The 20,280-nt window shown below is 35.8% G+C and overlaps 1 protein-coding gene across 1 annotated transcript in view; it reads left to right on the top strand.

Moving 5' to 3' along the window:
- The first annotated feature begins 4,333 nt into the window (after window positions 1-4,333).
- LOC125867885 (acetyl-CoA acetyltransferase, cytosolic 1) overlaps window positions 4,334-20,280 on the top strand; it is a 934,067-nt gene continuing 918,120 nt past the window's right edge. Inside the window, exon 1 of the mRNA XM_049548480.1 lies at window positions 4,334-4,340. The gene's annotated coding sequence lies outside the window, so the exon portion shown is untranslated. The remainder of the gene's footprint in view (window positions 4,341-20,280) is intronic.

Here is a 20,280-nt window from a genome sequence, read left to right as displayed (position 1 = left end):
ATTTAGTCTCCTCTAATACGATGGCACATCGCCATCAACTCTATTCTGGTTAACAAATATATACTCTATCTCATCTTGACTAACAACTCTTACTCTACCTATAAGGGAAAACTCCTCATCAATAACTTACTGGGTGCATGACTATAGTAATATAGCTCTTCAAAACACTATCTCCCTTTCTTAAATCACTAAACCTCAGCATACTTTTCTCTAGCTTTAGGTTCTTTCTCTACTACTGCTCATGATTTCGTAACTCATGCTACCTTTTTGGGTGAAAATACTACCCAAGCTCTAAACATACTTTCTCATAAGACTCTCAGATGAAACAAGACTTACAGAAGAGAGTACAACACACTTTTAGCTCAAACACACGATTCACATGAATATAGGTACATTCCTCTAAAAGTGAACACTTAACTTACTCTTGGGCTTCGCTCAAGCCCCTATGGAGTCTTACGACTTTCTCAAGATTCTTGCTAAGAACAACTCATCCATAAGGATCTTTATGCTTTACTTTTCAATGACCTCTAGTATGATGGGTAGTCGAATGAATCTGAGAAACGCACGAGTTAGAATAAATCTCTATGATATAGCTTTATTGCACGATTAGGAGTATGAAAGAAGGGAAATTTTTCTTAAATGTCAGTAGTCCCTCATTTATAGAAGTAGGGCCCTCACAACCATAAACCAGATCATATTGACACGACTTCATAGACACCCTAGGACATTTGAACTCTGTATTCTGAAACCAAGTTTGTCATGACCCAAGCCGACACCCTGAACGTGGCCGGCACTCGAGAACCCTTGCTGGTCCCCAAGCGAATCCTCATCCTGGATGACTACAAGCAAAAAACTAACTCAAGCATACAAAGCTAAAAATCTTAATAAAAATTCATGAAACTCAAATACAAAGCTTTAACTCAAATGAAAAATTATGAATAAAAGAAAATTTTCAACTCGCCATAAAATAGGCAACGTAAGTCTTTAAAACATTTAACAAATTAAATGAACAGACTTCTGAAACTCTACGGTCTATTTATGAAGCCTCTAAATGACAAAGATGGAAGTCGGGACAAGACCCACGACATCCTAACAACTAATATAACTGAAAAGAAAATGAAATCCTCTGGAAGTAAGGAGGCTCACCTTAGCTAACTCGAACTCCATATGGTAATAACGAAACTCCTAGTGACGATCCCGAATACCTGAATTTGCATCATGAAAGGATGCAGACCAAATGGCTCAGTACATGGAATGTACGAGTATGTAAGGGGAATTCTAAAGCATAACATAAGTTTGAAACTTGAAAATAGGGAAACATATTTACCTTTTCTCAAACTCACTCAACTCAGGAAATACTCAAGGATACTCAAAACTACTAAAACTTACTCAACTCAGAAGTACTCAAGGATAAGATACTCAACTTAGTAATAAGGTTCTCAACTCAGTGAAACTCAACAATAAGGTATTCGACACAATGAAGCACATATTAACTCAAGATACTCAACTCGAAGGTACTCACATCAAGATAGTCAACTCAAAAGACTCAACTCATGATACTCAAGGATAAAGCAATAGTAAAAGATGCAATATATATGGAAAGCTGTAAAACTGTAGATAGCAACTCAATGTATTGAAAAATATAATAATACTCAATGTGTATATAAAAATACAATATAACTCTATGGGAATTTCTCTAACCGACAACCACCACTATGAGCCTAAGTGATATTATAACGTCTTGCCCACACTGCCAGAACTGTCTTATACTTTGCCATCAAATATAATGCCTTACCTAAGCGGATCCACTAGTCTACGCTACAAAGCACTAAGGAGTCATCTAAAAAGTATGATCCTTTCTACCCATGATGGCTACATGGTTTATGGAGACTTAGGTTATTATGACCTCGCGTCCCCATATCGGTGCTCAGTACTACTCCCAAAATATACTCAGCTCATATGTTTTAAAAACAAAACTCTTTCTGTGATTTCAGATAATTACTCAAAAACTAGCTCAAAGGCTCTCCTGGAAATCGATGTTTCCTTTCTTGCTCAAATGTGTTTCCTTTCTTGCTCAAATGTGAAAACATTTTAACTCTTGGGAATACTTAGTTCCCGTATAATCTTTGAAGAAATTAACTTTACTCTTACTCTTTACTCAACTCAAAGCTTAAGTCTTAAAACAAAGTTAAAACGTTTGTAAAAGACTTCTTAAAATATTGTTCATGCCGAATTATGGACGTGAATGACTCAATGCAAGGTTTTCAATAACCATAGGTAAAACTCAATACTTGAAACTCAAGAACTTCAATGATACTACTCATTTCAAGAATTCTCAACTCAGGGGGTCCGTACGGAATTATGAGCATGAACTACTCAACTCAAGGACTCAAAGATACTTCTTATCTCAAGACTGTTCAACTTAGAGGGTTCATGCGGAATTATGGGCATGGTCAATTCAACTCAAGGAATTCATGGGTAACATGTAATAGTCCCATGATTAGAACTATAATCTCAAAGGGGATTAGGAACTCAATACGCAAGACTTAGAACTTGAAGATACTACTTCTCTCAATGATACTCAACTGATGGAGTTCATGCGGAAGTTATGGGCATGAATGACTCGACTCAAGGGTCAAAAAATAATAAAAAACTCATGAATATTACTCTTCTCATTCTCAAAGTTACTTACTCTAAACTTAGCTCAAATCAATAGTTGATCTCAAAGGATTCACAATTGAACTAAAATACTTTCTTGAACTCTACTCTTAACTCTCTCTTGAATGTGAATTATGAATTCAAGAGTTATGTTTCATGATATGAAGGATCTCATGAAGACCAAGTAGACTCATGAATACATTTTCCTCATCCTCATACTCACTTGCTTGGGTCTTGAAACAAGTTACTAGTAGTTGTAGAAGACTCCTCAAAAAGATTCAAAAGAACTCTTAAGACTTGGCTCTTAACCCTACCTTGAATTTGAATTTATAGATTCAAGGTTACGATTCATGTTTATGTGTGATTCCTAGATGTTTAGAAGTATTTTAGAGTAGTTATAATCAATAGGAAGTGTTAGTACGCTTTAGAAGAACTTAGATAGGCTAAACGACGAAAAAAGGGTGGGGGCAGACGACACGGGCGTGTTCTTGGCACGGGGGGCCAACCCCTAAGTTACTGGAACCCAATTCTGGCGCACTACTAGAGCGCCGCCCCAACCTCTTTGGCGCATCAGGGGCGCGCCATGCCAGCCTTTCCTCATGCAAAATTTCAACTAATTTTGTCTCTCATTTTTTGATCCTAAATCGCTTCTAATCGATTTATTTTCTCAAGTTTTCCTTAGATTCAATTACTCAACCTAAGTACACACTAATCTACTCAAAACAACACTCAAATCACTAACTTTCATTTCAATATTTCATCAAAACCCTAACAAAATAAGATTTAGAATGAACTTCAAGAACCCAATTCAAGAACTCAATTCCTTCAACTTTTGAGAATGAAATTACGCTGAAAACAACATGATTGGTGTGTGGGTGAACAAACCAAACACTATGAAAGCTTACATACCTCTTAGGGATCAAACCCATGGCGAAAATCCGTAAAAAAACTCAAGAACGTTGACGAACGCCTTGATCCTTTCATATTTTCTCCTCTTTTCTCTTCTTGAACTCTCAACTAAAACCCTAGGCGTATATTAGGATTATAAAACTGAACCTAATATGATTAGACCCTTAAAATCTTACTAAAAATGAATTAAATCTGATTGGGTAGGGAAAAGACCAAAATACCCCTTACTGTTTTCGGGTAACTTTCCTTAACTGGGCCGCCTCACTTCAAAAGAAAATATCTCACTCATCCGACCTCGAAACTGAGTAAACTTGGTTGAGTTGGAAAGATAATTCAAAGATCTTTCCTACGGTATCTTGTAGCACACCTAAATCATCCTGTGCTAGGAGTTATTGTCATTTGAAGTTGACCCAAAACTCATACTTAGCTTAACTTGACAAATTTCAGATTTTGCTATTTCTAATTTAGTTCTTTTTGGAACTCAAGGCGCTACATCTAGTGACCTTAACACTCAAGAAATTTTAAATCCTTAGTAAAATCCTACTCACAACGATGGATGCTTTGAATCTCAGTTCGAAAAAAATTCTGGGGTGTTACAAACTCGAACCATTCTTCGTAGTGAGCGAGATTTTACCAAGGAATTTAAAATTTTCTTTAAGGTCACTAGATGTATTACCTTGAGTTCCAAGAAGAACTAAAAAGAATTCATTCAAATCATTCCTAAATTCCTTTAAGTTTTGGGTCAACTTCACATAACTAGAACTTTAATTACATGATGAGTTAAGTGGCCATAAGATATCAAATAAAAGGTCTTTGAATTATCTTTCCAATGCCACTGAGTTTGAAATTTTTTTAGCTCATATGAAGGAGATATGGCCATTTTAGTAACTTGATATAGTGATGTTACGAATTAGCCGACGGGAATGCATTAAAAAGGGTCATTTTGTTTGTCTTTTTACCTCCAAGAAAAACCCTAAATGAATTTCTTGACTAATAAAAGGCTCAAAAGAATCAGATTTTTATCTTTTAATCCATCATTCTCTTCTCTCTCAAACCCTAGGGTAAAACCCTAAGGAAAAATCAAAGTAGAAGACTTCATTCAACATTCTTTCAATCTTTTTCAAGATTCTTCTTCAAGGTAAGTCTTTCTCCAAGAATTTCATTCTTTTCAACTCAAATTCCTCCATACAATTATGAATCACTAATGAAAATCATAATTCTTGGCCATAGAGATTTCAAGAAACTAATTCAAGAATCTCAAGAAAGGTTTTCTGGATCGTTTACCTTCAAGCTAGGGTTTCAAGGCTTCTAATCAAGTTCTTCTTCAAGATTCTTCAATAACCTATTTTTTCGGGTATTTAAGGCTATCATAGTGTTGGAATAGTTCATCCTCACGCCCTACATCTTCTTTCAAAGTAGTAAAGGAGAAATCTAGGATTCTACACTAACTTTGAATATTCTTGAGATAAGTTGATTTGAGTTATTGAGTTCATGGTTCTTTGAAAAAATTCTATACCTAGTTATTAAGTTTCTATATTTTTATTGAGATCCTTGAGTTGATTTTTCATGAGTATAATTCAGCAGAACCCTATTTTGAGCTATAAATCTTGAGAAGTTTTTCAAAGCCAACACTTGAGTTTTAAATTGAGTTTTGAGGAAGTAATTATGAGAGTGAGAAGAGTCGTATACATTAGTTCCATATTGTTATTTAGACCCTTGAGTCAAGTCATTCATGCCCATAAATTCCGCATGAACTCTATCAGTTGAGTATCTTTGAGAGGAGTAGTACCTTAAAGTTCTAAGTCTTGAGTATTGAGTTCCTAATAATTTTGGGATTATATTCCTATTCATGGGGCTACTACATGTTACCCATGAAGGTCCTTGAGTTGAGTAGTTCATGGCCATAATTTTGCATGAACCATATGAGTCGAGCAGTCTTGAGATGAGAGGTATCATTGAGTCCTTGAGTTGAGTAGTTCATGCCCATAATTCCGCATGAACCCTCTGAGTTGAGTATTCTTGAAATTAGTAGTATCATTGAGTTCTGGAGTTATTGAGTCCCAAGTATTGAATTCTATGCATGGTTATTGAAAACCTTTAATTGAGTCGTTCACGTCCATAATTCGCCATGAACCCTATTTTAAGAATTGTTTTAACAAATTGTTTTAAAACTTGTTTTAAAGACTTGAGCACTGAGTTGAGAAAAAGTAGATTTGAGTTCATTTTCTTTAAAATGATATATGAGAACTACGTATACCCAAGAGTAAATTTTTTTACATTTAAGATGAGAGCAAACTGAGATTTCCAAAAGAGATTTGAGCAGTTTGTGTGCCATTTCTTTTAACAGAAAGATATTTGAGTAATAATCTCAAACCACATAAAAAGTTATGTTTTTAAACATATGAGCTAGTTATATTTTGGGAGTAGTATTGAGCACCGATATGGGGGAGAGCTGAGATAACTCACAACCCCCATAAACTATGTAGCCAATGTGGGTAGAAAGAGTCATACTTTTTAGATGATTCCTTAATGCTATTAGCATAGACTAGTAGATCCACTTAGTAGTAGGTTCTATACCCTATCAAAGTATAGGACAGCCCTAGCAACATGAGGTAAGACATTGTATCATCATATAGCTCATACTAATGGTTGTCGATTAGAGAAACTCTCACAGAGATATATTGTATTCTTATATAAACATAGTTTACTTTGTATTTTCATATACAAGAAGAGTTTATCTTGCATCCTTGCATACAAACTGAGTTGATTTCTACTGTTTTAAAAGCTTTCCATATATTGCATCTTTTATTGGTGCTTTATCTAGAGCTGATTATCCAGAGTTGAGTATCTTATTGTTGAGTTGAGCTTTCTTTCTTTTAATTGAGTTGACCTATGTTTCACTGAGTTGATTATCCTGTTATTGAGTTGAGCCCTCTTTTCTCTAAGTTGAGTTGAACTATATTTGTTTGAGTTGAGTTGAGTGAGTTGAGAAGAGGTAAGTATGTTTCTTTTCCATAAGTTCAAACTTACGTTTATACTTTTGAATTCCCTTTACATGCTCGTACATTCCATGTATTGAGCCATTTGACCTGCATTGTTTAATGATGCAGATACAAGTATTCAGGATCATCAACAAGCGTTTCGTTGGGGTCATGTGATATTTCAGTCAGCGTTGGTGAGCCTTCTTATATTCCAATATTCCAGAGGACTTCACCTTTATCTTACAGTTAGTAGTTTTGAGATATCGTGGGTCTTGTCCCAATATCCTTCTGTAATAGTAGATGCTTCATAGATAGACAGAGTTGATGAGTTTCTATATTTACTTTTATTTTGAGTATTGTACATATTATTTTAAAAGGTTGAGTATTTGAGTTTAATGAATCTAATTCAGTTTTAAGATATTGTATACTTGAGTTAGTCTTCCACTTGTAGTCAGCCAGGATGAGGGTTCGCTTGGGGACCAACAATGATTCTCGAGTGTCGGCCACGTTCAGGGCGTAGGCTCGGGTCATGACACCAAAGATCAAGAGCCTTTAAGTAGGTTTCCATTCTCACAGCCTATAGTTGATAATTTTCACCATAAAAAATGATAGGAGCCATTCGTTAAAAACTATTTTCAGAATCCATTTTTCTACTCACAGATCCCTCAAGAAGAAGGCTCTAGATACAAATTGTTGGTTTTTTAATAAAGAAATTAAGAAAATAACAGAGAAAGACTTTGAGAGAAAAAAATACTGCAGAATTGTCAAAGGAAATTATTTTATTAATAATTCAAAGACTTACATTTATAGATATAATTTCTAACTAAAGATAGAAAAATATGCTACTAACTTATCAATAAAATTCAACTAACAAATAAAAGAACTAACTCCTAAATTCAAGTCACATAGGACTCTAATAATTTAAAAAACCCTAAAAGTAGCTAACTGTTTTATTTCTGCAATATCCTGAGTCATATTCTCAACACATTTAAAAGCAGTTTTACCGATTATCCAAACACCTTATGTCTTTTTAAAATATTTTTTCTCAAATCAAGTGTTTTTGGCCTCCCAGCAATAATGTCAAATAGACTCTTAGTCTCCGTCAAATAATTTAACAATAGCTGACTTGTTGAATTTGAGAGGAAATGTGAATTTTTTAAAACCAGAAACACTAGAAAAATCTCATCAAATTCTAAATATTGTAACACCGACATGATAAATAAGAAAAATTGCATCTTAAAAAGTTGTACCATACCAAAAAAAGGACTAAAAATAATAGGAATTGCAAAAACTGCACTTCCCAATATGAGTCCGTGCCATAATTACTTTTGATAATTTGAAGGACCAAAAATCCTTGAGAATATACTTAAAGGAGCATTTGAACCAAAGTTAAAATAGCAATGAAAGTAAAATATGTCAGAGTATATATTATTAATCATGCGTTTAAATATAGTATTCTAACAATGGAGTAATACTTTTATTGGAAGATCTTATGTGATTGCACAATCAGAGGATATGTTTCCTTATATATATAAATCAGAATATTTGTAATTAAATGTACATATATGTTTCCTTAGTTATAGAGCTGGTACAACTTGTATATAACATTGGGATGTATTTTCAATAAAGGAAATTCACTCGGCTAATCTTATTTTACATGGTATAAGAGCGTATTAAAAGATCCTAAGAAGTTTTTTTTTCAACCATGGGAACTGAAGGATGCACCGATGAACTAGTGGGTTTGCCTCAACCCAAAGTCGCAGACTCTTCTCTCTATTCCATGCATCCATCAGACCACCCAGGACTGATTTTTGTTACCAATCCTCTTAGTAGGAGAAAACTATTTCACTTGGAGAATAATTTTTTTGAACACACTTCACTCTAAAAACAAGGTAGGATTTGTTAATGGTTGAGAGATCGAAAGAAAACTTTCAGGATTTACAGTTATGGACACAGTGCAATGCCATTGTACTTTCATAGCTTACAAATGCAATTGCCAAGGAATTGCAGGATAGCGCCACACACGTTGAAACTGCTAGAGAAATTTGGGTAGATCTGGAAGAACGATTTACCCAAGAAATTGCACTAATAGTTTATGAATTGAAGCATGCTATCTCTCTCTTGCAACAAGAGAGAGCTTTTATTTCATCCTTTTACGATAAACTTAAGTTTATTTGGGGTGAGTTGCAAGGTCTCATGTCAACTTCGTCTTGCACATGTGCTTGTATTTGTGGTGCAGCAAAGAAGATGCAATCTATGAAGGAGGAGGAAAAGGTTTTTGACTTTTAAATGGGACTTGAAGACACATATTCAACCGTGAGTTCTCAAATACTAAGTGCCGACCCATTTCCAAACTTAGGAAGAGCCTATCCAATTGCGGCACAAGAAGAAAAACAGAAATCTGTTGCTGCAAATCACATAGCCACAATTGAAGCAACTGCTTTGCTGACAAGAGAGGGTGAATCACGACAAAGGAAAGTTGAGGATGGGGTTCGACACTAATTTCCACCTTTCATACACTGTGGGAGAACTAATCACACAAAATATTATTGCAACAGAGTGATTGGGTATCCTCCAGATGGGCGTAGATAGGAAAGAAATACAACAAGCAGACCAATAATCATCAGATGCAGTTTTGTGATCAAATGCAATTTTGTGGGCATCAGAAAAATCAAAAGGAACCAAACGCACTCGGAGGTACAACCCTTGCTGCAACTATTGAAGAGGCTATGTCATCAATTCCAGGTTTGACACATGCTCAACATCAATAACTATTATTATTGCTGAGCAACAATGGAGCATCTACTGGTTACTCATCTGCGAGTATGACAACCTCTAATTTTTCAGGTAAGAAAAAAGGGGAGTGGATAGTTGATATGGGTGCTATGAATCATATATCTCATGATATAAATTTTCTATCAAATAAGATAGTTCATACAGTTTTACCACCAGTGCAAATCCCCAATGGTGATATGGTAAAAGTTCATGCCTTGGGCCATGCGGCCCTTGGAAAAATATTAATTCTTGAGAATGTTGCTTTAATCTATTCTCAGTTAGCAAATTGACAAATGACTTACAATGTGCAGTAACCTTTTATTCGGACTCTTTTGTAATTCAGAACCTACCTTCGAGGACGCTGATTGGAGTGGGTAAAGGGCGAAATGGTCTTTATTACTTAGAGCTGATGAAAGGGGGGGTAAGCATTAATGGTGAAGAAGTTTGTTAGAGCAAGTTTATGGCATCAATGATTGGAGCATTTACCAATGAATTGCATTTCTCTAGTTCCTAGTTTATCTATTAGTTTTGATGAAAAGAAGACCATGTTTTGTGATGCTTGTTGTAAGGCAAAACAAACACGATTATCTTTTCCTGCTAGTATGAATAAGATAGAGCGTATTTTTTATTTAATACATTGTGACAGTTGAGAACCATACAAGACGCAATCTCTTTTTGGGTTTCATTACTTTCTTACCATAGTTGATGATTTCAATCGAGCTACATGGGTTTTTCTCATGAAGAATAAATCAGAAACTAAAGCTTGTCTGTTACGATTTTTTAATTGGGTAAATACACAATTTAACTTGCGAGTCAAAATCCTACGAACAAACAATAGGCTAGAGTTTAAGCATGAGGATTTATTGTCACATTATTTTGATTAGGGCATGGAGCGTCAAAGTAGTTGTACAGACATTCCACAAAAAAAATGAAGTAGTTGAGAGAAAACATAGACATCTACTGGAAGTGGCTCATGCATTGCAGTTTCAAGCGCATTTGGCCATCAAATTTTGGATAGAATGTGTCCTTACTGCGGCATATTTAATTAATCGAATGCCTCTTTTTAGTCTTCAAAATACAACCCCATATGAGAAACTACTTCGTAAAGTTCCCACATATGAGCATTTGAGAAATTTTGGATGTCTTTGCTATGGACATTTGAATAGAAAGCCTCAAGATAAATTTTCTCCATGAGCAAAACCTCACATTTTTTGGATATCCCAACAGTCAAAAAGGGATATAGAATTTATGATCTCGAGGATAAAAGGATTTATGTTTCATGTGATGTCCAAGTTTTTGAAGACATTTATACTTTGAAGGCTCTCGAGAAGAAAAAATGTTGTCGCATATTAACTTAAGTCAACCGATTACATTTGATGAGCCACCTGGACAAGAAACAAATTGCATAGAACATTGTAACACAAGTGATAATTGTACTGTTATTGAGAATCCAGAAGTTGTATCTGCAAGCACTTCTCCTCTACCAGTAACTTCACCAAGCTCTTATGCATCTTCTTCTCATGATTCTTCTTCTATCAATCAATTTACTACATCTAATAGCATTGATTCTACTGTCCTTGTACTTGGTAAACGCTCACGAAAAGTCTCGCGAAAGTTGTCAGGGTATGATTATGTTTCCCCCCTTCTCTTGCTTAGCTAAATGATCAGTCGCTCTCTCCCACTCCATCAGCCAACTCAATGGTACATCCTCTATCTCACTCTATTATATATTCTAAACTATCATCTGGTCACAATGCTTTTTTGGCGGCCATCTCATTCGTTGATGAGCCAAAATCCTTTACTCAAGCAGTAAAGCACACATATTGGAAAGAAGCTATGGCAAAGGAAATTTCAGCTTTTGAAGCCAACCATACTTGGACTTTACAAATTTTACCTCTAGGTAAACGGGCTATAGATTCTAAATGGGTCTATAGTCAAGTACAAACCTAATGGGAGTATTGAACGCTACAAGGCGCGCTTGGTAGCGAAAGGATACACTCAAATTGAAGGTGTTGATTTTCATGAAACATTTGCACCTGTTGCAAAACTTGTCACTATTTGTTGTCTGTTAGCGGTTCTTGCGGTTCAAAATCGAGAACTTCATCAATTAGACGCCAACAATGCTTTTCTACATGGAAACTTGCATGAAGAAGTTTAGATGAAGATTCCACAAGGTTATGCCAAACAGGGGAGAAAAGAGTTTTCCGATTACAAAAATCTTTGTATGGCCTTCGTCAAGCATCTCAAAATTGGTATAATAAATTCACTACTTTTTACTTTCTCTTAGTTACCGGCAATAAAATGCAGACTATTCCTTGTTTACGTTGTCCCATCCCAAAGGTTCCTGTGTATCTGTTCTTATATATGTGGATGATCTCATCATCATGGAAAATGATTCTGATTGCATATCCAAACTGAACGAGCATTTAAATGCAAACTTTCATATCAAGGATCTTGGAAAGCCCAAATATTTTCTTGGCATTGAAGTGGCAAGGTGTAACGACTTATTTCCGTCGTTATAAAAAAGCCAACGGGAAAATTTTTTGCACCGGAAAACTTTTTCGTAGTAACTTGGAATTTCCCAACCTAGTCCACATTTGGATGAAATCGGAGTTAGTGAGGTCTAGGAAAATCTGGTAACAATTGGGTGATCTAATTATGATTTTGATCACATAACTAGATAGCTAAGACGTTAATGAACCTATACGACTTTTCGAAATTGAATTCGGGTGAGTAGAACTCCCGAAACTGATCTTAGCGTGAACGGGTATTTTCTGAGTGTCATGGGATGAAGGTGTGTTGTGAAATGGGGATTTGGAATTTTTAAAATTCCTCACTATTTCTGTGCAAGCCGTTGTGGCAGAATTATTCTTGCCAGGGTGGGGCCACTGTAGCAGGGTGAGGACAGCTGTGGTGGGACAGTCGCGATTTAAGTCGGAAATAAATCCCAACATCATTTTATTCTATACTTATTGATTTTGAGAGCTAGGAGACGACCCCAGGCGAGTTCTTAATCGTTTTCCACCATTTTTAAGGCTAAAGGTAAGGTTTTAACTCCCTGAATCCATTTTTCGATCCGTAGAATGTACACTAATGGGTAATTATCAATGGGGGAGGGTTTTGATCTGGAAATTATGGTGGAAAAAACCTTAATTTGGATATGGGGATCAAGGGTTTAACCTAGGGTTGATCTTATTGATTATAATTTGTGTAATTAAGTCTTGTTTATTGATCCTAGCATTATATTGATTGTTTGTCGACCAAGAACAAGCGGAAAGAATCCGGAAAGGGAAGGATCAAGTTTCTTAGGAGATTCAAGCTTTGTTCTATTGTAGGTGATGGTTGTGATTTCATGTTGTGTGATATATGTTTGTTCTTGCTTCATTATAATGCATGTGTGCATGCGAATGTTGCATGGTTGATTTCACTAATCGTAAATGATGATAATTGAATAACTAAATGTCATGAATTACCTCTTGTTGTATGATTGTGAGAATATACATTATGATTGTGATTGTGGTTTATTGAATGGAGGGGGTGTCACGTTTCGACACACTAACTGGGATCAGTTGCCACGTATCGGCATAAGTATTGGAACGGTGTCACGATCCGACACGCTAACTTGGAACGGGTCCCACGTACCAATACACTAACTGTTTGGGTGTGGGTTCCATGAGAGGACCATTGACTTATATAACTGTATATTTTGAGAATTGTGAAATTGTACGTTGTTCGTAAATGATGTTGATATTGTATATGTTCGGTGTGTGCATGTTATTATTATGTTGTAATGGTTTATGTATGTTGCACTTACTGGGATTACCGCGTGATCCTACTAGTACACTGTGGTTGTGTACTGATACTACACTTGCTCTTTCTTTGTTGAGTACAGGGCATCTTCAAGCGGCTATTGATTGACCTCGCTTAAAAGATCAGTGATCGTTCGAATTCAAGGGTGAGCCAGTTCTTCCGGGCTTCCATGAGTTCTCTTTCATTTATGTCCTCATTTCAGACTTAGACTAGTGCATTAGGATTTATTATGTTTAATTGGGTTGTACCCATATCTTAGACTTGTTGAACTTTAGATGTTTTGGTACATTGACTTTCAGGTTCTAGGTATTATTCCGCATTTGTTTTTATTAGACTTTTGTTTGGAGTTTATGAGAACTCCCTATTTCTTTTCCTTAGAATTTAAACTTGCTTCTGTAACATTAAATGCCTTACTTTTGGTTGAGTTTGTTAGTTTGGGTTGTAGTAATGGTTCTCCCACCGGAGGGTTAGTGTCTCATCTAACTAACAAACTGTGGCGTCTCGTCTGCTGAAGCTGAATGTAGAGCAATGTCCACTACTATTAGTGAGATTGTTTGGTTGCTTCGGCTTCTACAGGATCTTCAAGTAAAACATGCAACACACATATCTCTCTTTTGTGATAACCAAGTTGCTATCCATATCACCGCCAATCCTGTTTTTCATGAACGTACCAAACAAATAGAGATAGATTGTCACTTCATTTGACAACATGTACAATCAAAGATAATTATGACTCATCGTATCTCTTCAAAGAGCCAATTGGTTGATATACTCACAACGGCTCCTGGTCATGACCAGTTTCGTAAGTTGTTGGGCAAGTTGGACATTTCCACAATTCATGCTCCAACTTGAGAAGGAGTATTGGAAGATCTTATGTGATTGCACAATCAGAGGATATGTTTCCTTAGATATATAAGTCAAAATATTGTAATTAAATGTAAAGATATGTTTCCTTAGTTATAGAGCTAGTACAACTTGCATATAACATTGAGATGTATTATCAATAAAGGTAATTCACTCGGGTAATCTTATTTTACATAGAGAAAAGTATTATTGTTACTATTTAAAAATGGACCAAAATATTGGGTCACTAATACAAATATGTATCTATATTATATAAATAGTGTGCATATATATATGATGTATAAATAATATATTCATACTATTATACACAAAATTAAATCGATAAGTAAAAAAATTATTATTGATTCTACTATTTCATTGTTCATAGAAGTAGAAAAAGGGGACAAAATGAAAACCAAATTAAATTAACCTATAAAAAATTGTAAAAATCTTGAAAATATACCATTTAAGCACCTAAATAACCCCTATATAACAATAGTTTTACTTTTCACCAACATAGCAATAAAACTTTTACAAAACAAACAATTCCAGAAAATAAAAAAATAAAAAAATGGTTAATTAAAAATAACAACACATGTTTCAATATTAAAAAAGATTTTCATTCCTTTCTCTTGTTTACCTTCCACAAATCTCGCAATAATTAATTAATCTTCTCTCTTATAACTTCAGAACAAGTATCATAACTCTGTCTTCTCGGATAATCATTTCAGTGGTTGAAAACAATGAAATAGCAATTTTAATTTAGCAAGATGAAAAAAAAAAGGATTAATTATAGAAATTCCACCTTTTAGTTTACTTATTACCATTATCCCCTATAAGTTTTACAAATCTCCAAAATCCCTCATTTTCACACATCAGATTAGTGTATCTCACGCATCAGATTAGTGTATCTCACACATCAGATTAGTGTATCATGTATAAAATGTAATGTATCTTACTTAACGATTAATGTATCTTGCGCATCAGATTAATGTATCAACGGTTATATTATTGTATCCGTTTGAGGGATTTCTGTAATTATTAACTTTTAAGGGATAGATTGTAATTTTTCCTTAAAAGTATGTGATTTCTGTAATTTGCCCAAAAAAATATATAAGGAAGATGGAAGATGAGATGTAACAAGTATGTATCAATTTTTTGATTTTTTTTTTGAGTTTAATTGTTAGAATATATAGTTCGATTTTGACTATTTTAAGATTTTTGTTGTTTGAATTTTTATGTAAATTGATGTATTAACCATGAAAATCTTGATTTAATGAATACTTCGTATGTTATTTGGTAGTAGGTTTGTTTGTAAAATTGTTAAAGCAAAACATTCAATAGGATTTATATATTATGGTGTTATGCATCATAGTATTTGACATATAATCAAAACTAAAGCTTTTTTTTTTTTTGGAAAATAATTCAAAATGTCAATATTTTAGCATTTAAAAGGACCCCTTAGCCACACTTTCAATATTTATTAAAAATGTCAAAATTTTAGTTTGTTATGTATCCGATTTATGTTTTTATTATTTGTTTTTATTGAAACAATACAATTGTTTAATAACAGAAAGGAGAAATTTAGGGGAGAAAATATTTTTGAAAAGGAACATATCACTTAAAATTTTCATCAGTTACAAAATAAAAAATAAACGACATAGCAGCATCTGTTGATAATGAAATTTAGTTTTTAGATAAGGAAAGCCTCAAAGATTCCTCTTTAATGGAGGACTCAAAGAGAATTACAAGAGGTGTCATGTTTAATCATCAAATATACATGACCGTATATTAAATTTTGGTTCCAGAACTAGTTTATGTCAAGTTTGTGCCTTTTTTTCTAGAAAACATAAGTCATAAAACATGGTCAATGCAAGCTAACATCATTTAAAATCTTTGAACACATATGAGATACTTCTTGAAGTAACCTTAGTTCATTATTATTGTGGGAATTAGTCTTAACCGACATAGAGACCATGTGAGCTATAACATGATCCCCCTGTGTCTCCCACACCGAAAAGGGTTGTCCTACTTGCCGAGGTAAGGACAATGAACATCTATCTTAGGTGGATCCAATAGCTAAGGTATATCTAGAAAATCATCCTATGGGGGCACATAGGTAAGAAATAAGGAGATTGCTTCTAGAAACCCGATCTCTACTAACGGGAGAGCTTCCATCTCAATATCCTCTCGGTGTTGAGCATAAATCTCACGGAATAATCATTTCTTACTTGTTCTTATTATCTATGGAAGGGCACGTCATCTTGCCAATCCAAGCTAAGTCTTATCCATGGAAAGGTATCATGCAATAACCAATCCAAGCTAGATTTTATTAGGATAGCTCTTAATCTTTGATTCAATTAGGTGAGAAGACTCTTCAACCTTAGAACCCTTATTATGTGAGAAAACCTTTTACAATCATGTTTTCATGTGTATATGATAAAATCCTTTCAATAACACATCAACAACATCATCATTGATAGTTTACTCTCAAAGCATCCTTAAAACATTTGCATAGATTTCATGACAACATGCATAATTCCATAATTTACCTTTCAAGGTTCAAAACCCACTTCCAATCATCAACATTTAGAAAACATGGGCTAGATATGGATTTCATCATAAGTTCATGTAATTCTATCAATACATGCTTGATTTCATAAAATTCTTCCTTCATAATCAAAATCCCACATCATATGATCATAACTGGAAAATATGGAGATCACATGGGTTCATAGGGAAACATCATAAAATCATAGTGTTTCATCAATTCATGCATAAGAGATCATAATTCAATCATTTAAATCAATAATCAAGAGAACACATGACACTTGAAGAAAACCCTAACTCAATTGGGGATTTCTAACTTTAAAAATAAAGGAATTTGGGAACTACATGAATGGAAGGAATCCATGGATGAAAAGTATCATACCTTGAAGCCAATTGCTAATCTTCAATGGAGGAATTGAGACTTGACTTAAAACCCTAGGTTGAATCCTTCTTCTTCAAGCTTTCTAGAGAGACATATTTGAGAGTTATTCTTTTTGGTGAATTTGAAGAGAATGAACTAATGGAATCACTTATATAGAGGTCTTAGTGAAGGGTCAAATGACGTAGTATAGGGATAAAATAATTAGGAAAAGACTCAACTTCCCCTAAACTTAACTGACAGTCCACCATTCACGGCCATGACCGACGAACCGTAGAAAGGACGACAGTCTGTCCTACACGATCGTCGTTCGTGGTCAGGAATATGGGTTTGGGGGTTTGGACCACTGGCCCTCGACCAAGGAATATGGTCCCATCAACGATCCGTTGGTTCTGGCCGTGGTTGCAACTTTCTGAACCCCTTTTGGGTGCTATCCACGGACCACACCTATTGTCCGTTGTCCCATCCACGGGCAGTGGGTGGCCTCCATTGGTTGTTGATGAGTCCACAAATTGGACTCATTTAGGGATTTATTTTAATGGAAATAGTGTCCTTGAATGCTTATTTTATCTCAATACCTGATTAAAATGCTGAAGTTTCAGGTATTTGAAGTTTTAGTGGAAGCATGGACACTTAGGCGAAAAACGGAGCAAATAGGGCTGAAAAGAACAAGAAATAGAATCTTGCGGATCGCCAAGTTTAACTTGGCAAGTCACCAAAATGACATGAACCGCCCTTCGTTCCAATACGCGAAGCCTTGAAGGAAGTGGATCAAAATGCGAGGAAAGGAGAAGTCGGCGAGTTGCCGATCAGTTCCGCTAAGCAGTACTGTACTGCCCAATGATCCAGAATTTAAGGATGCTAAAGGCAAGACACTGAAGGCGATGAGCTGACCAAAAGGCGGATCGTCGAGTTCATCGGCGATCTCGACTAATATCGCCGAACAATCCTCCGCAGCACAATCTGTGAAAACTATAAATACTAGTTAGAATTGTAGTCTTAAAAGAAGAGTGGAGTGGAACAATTATTATTATTATTTTCACTTTAGAACATACTTTTAGCTAATATTTTTCTCTCAAGTTTGGAGAGGGTTTTGTGGAGACTTGAAGAAAGTTCTTCTTCCCCAAGTTGGAAGTGGGTCTTCTCTATTCATTTTTCTTTGCTTATTTCTAGGTTTAATTTCTTATACCAAGTTGATTTCATTATCATGTTAGGTATAATTTCTTATTTCTTGATGTGTGGCTAAAAAACCCCATTCTTGGGGTGTGATTTAGCAAATATGGGTTGATATTCTTGTTGGGTCTTGCTTGTTGATAGGTTAGATGTATTTTAATGGTGATTTCACCTAGTGGTTGTTGTTTAATCTAAAGGGTTTGTAGTTGCAAATACAAAGCCACCCATGTGTTTTTGGCTTGCCCGGGAGGGAGGTCACGAAACCAAAACCGCTAGACTGATGGCCTAAAGAGTGGGTCTACATGAGGTTCAGCCTGAGAGGGTGAGCCCTAGTCCCATATCCTAACACTCAGCTCAAGAGAGTGAGTGGGTAAGACGTAGGATGGTCTTCATGCGGTAAATGGGTGTTCGAGAGGAACACATTTGAAACGGGGTAAGTTGCCCGAGAGGGAACTTAATTTCATATAAAGCTTAGCCTAGTCACTATTATTTTGCAAATGTCCTATCGAAAGCATGTACCCAACAATTATCTCAACTTATATTGCGGTCACATCCCAAGAACCTTTTCCCATACTTGATTTTCTTGTTTATTTTTCTGTTTTAGTACTTGTTACAAAACCCCCTTTGATATTTGACACTTTTGTGTCACCCCCTTTAATTTACAATGTCTTTTATTGCAAGTGTCTTTAACTATGACTAACTTGAATGAAATTCTAATTGGTTATTAATTCTCAAAACCGCTCCCTTGGGACACGACCCCAACCCTTGGTTGGGTTACTATATTATCAACGATTGTAGACACTCATACCGTAGGATAGTGTCATTGGTCACGATAAGCATCAAAATGGCGCCGCTGCCGGGGAGTGGTGTTATTTGAGAATTTTTAGTTTAATAGAATTGTTATTCTTATTCGTAGTTTACTAACTTAACTTTTAGTTGTGTTTTAGTTATTGTGGAAACATTATAGAAAGAATGAGTATCAACGGTAGTAACGGGAGCCAGGTGGGCCATCAGGTTGACATCCAAAATCTTCATGATGTCCAAGAACCCAATCTCAACGATCCGTATCTCATGGGAGGTTTTGGAGCTATTCGTCTGCCCCCAGCAGAGGGAAATGCAGTATTCCACATAACAAGCACCATGTTGAAACTTCTGCAACTAAAGGGGCTTTTCAGCGGATTAGCTTATGAGGACCCACACGATCATCTTCGAAACTTCGTAGACGTGTGTGGACTATTCTCATTCAAAAGCATTTCTAAGGAATCAGTTCGATTGAGGTTATTTCCTTTCTCATTAATGGGTGAGGCGTGCAAGTGGTTAGCCGAGTTGCCACGTAACTCAATCACTTTGTGGGAGGAATTGATGAATGCATTCAATGTGCAATTTTTCCCTCCTTCGAAGATGATGACTATCCGAGATAACATCCAAAACTTTAAGCATCTGAATGGCGAACCTCTGCACGAAACCTGGCTCAGATTTTAAAAACTAGTGCAATAATGCCCAACACATGCTCTTCCTGACAATGTGCTCCTTCAATACATCTACCGGAGTCTAGACTCGGTAAACAAGGGTGTAGCTGACCAACTCTCAACTGGAGGCTTAATGCAGCAACCATACACAGTGGCAGCTCAACTCCTTGATGGTATGACAACCATCAACAGGGCGTGGTACACCCGCGAAGATCAAGTCTCACCGGTCACATTTCAGCTATCTAAGGAGCAGGTCGAAAAAGACAATGAGAGAGATCAAAATATGGCCAAGATCATGACATAACTTGATATTCTATTCAAAAATTCATGGGGGCTGGTACCCGTGGTGTCAATGTTGTGGGGGTCGGGTGTGCAAATCCTGAGGAGGCAAGTTTCGACGCCTTGTATAATGAAGAGGTAAGCTTCCTAGCCAACCAAGGTGGTGGTTATCGATCAAATTACCCAAGGCAGGGATCAAGGTTGGGCTAGAGATGAAGGATGGAAGGATCGAGAATGGAGAGATCGAAATCCTAATTGGAAAGATGGGGAGAAAGACAAATATGTGCCTCCCCACGAACGCCAAAAGCCAAAGGACTAAGAGGGTAGTAGGTCTGAGGATATGCTTTTGCGCATCCTCAACAAAGTTGAAGGGTCAGACAAACTGCTGAAAGGCATGAAAGAGGATATTTCCACCCTCAGCCATACCGTTACCTCCCATTCTATTTCAATCAAG

Source organism: Solanum stenotomum, chromosome 6, assembly GCF_019186545.1.
Source record: "Solanum stenotomum isolate F172 chromosome 6, ASM1918654v1, whole genome shotgun sequence".
NCBI classification, from domain to species: Eukaryota; Viridiplantae; Streptophyta; class Magnoliopsida; order Solanales; family Solanaceae; genus Solanum; species Solanum stenotomum.
This window is presented reverse-complemented; position numbering and strand designations above follow the sequence as displayed.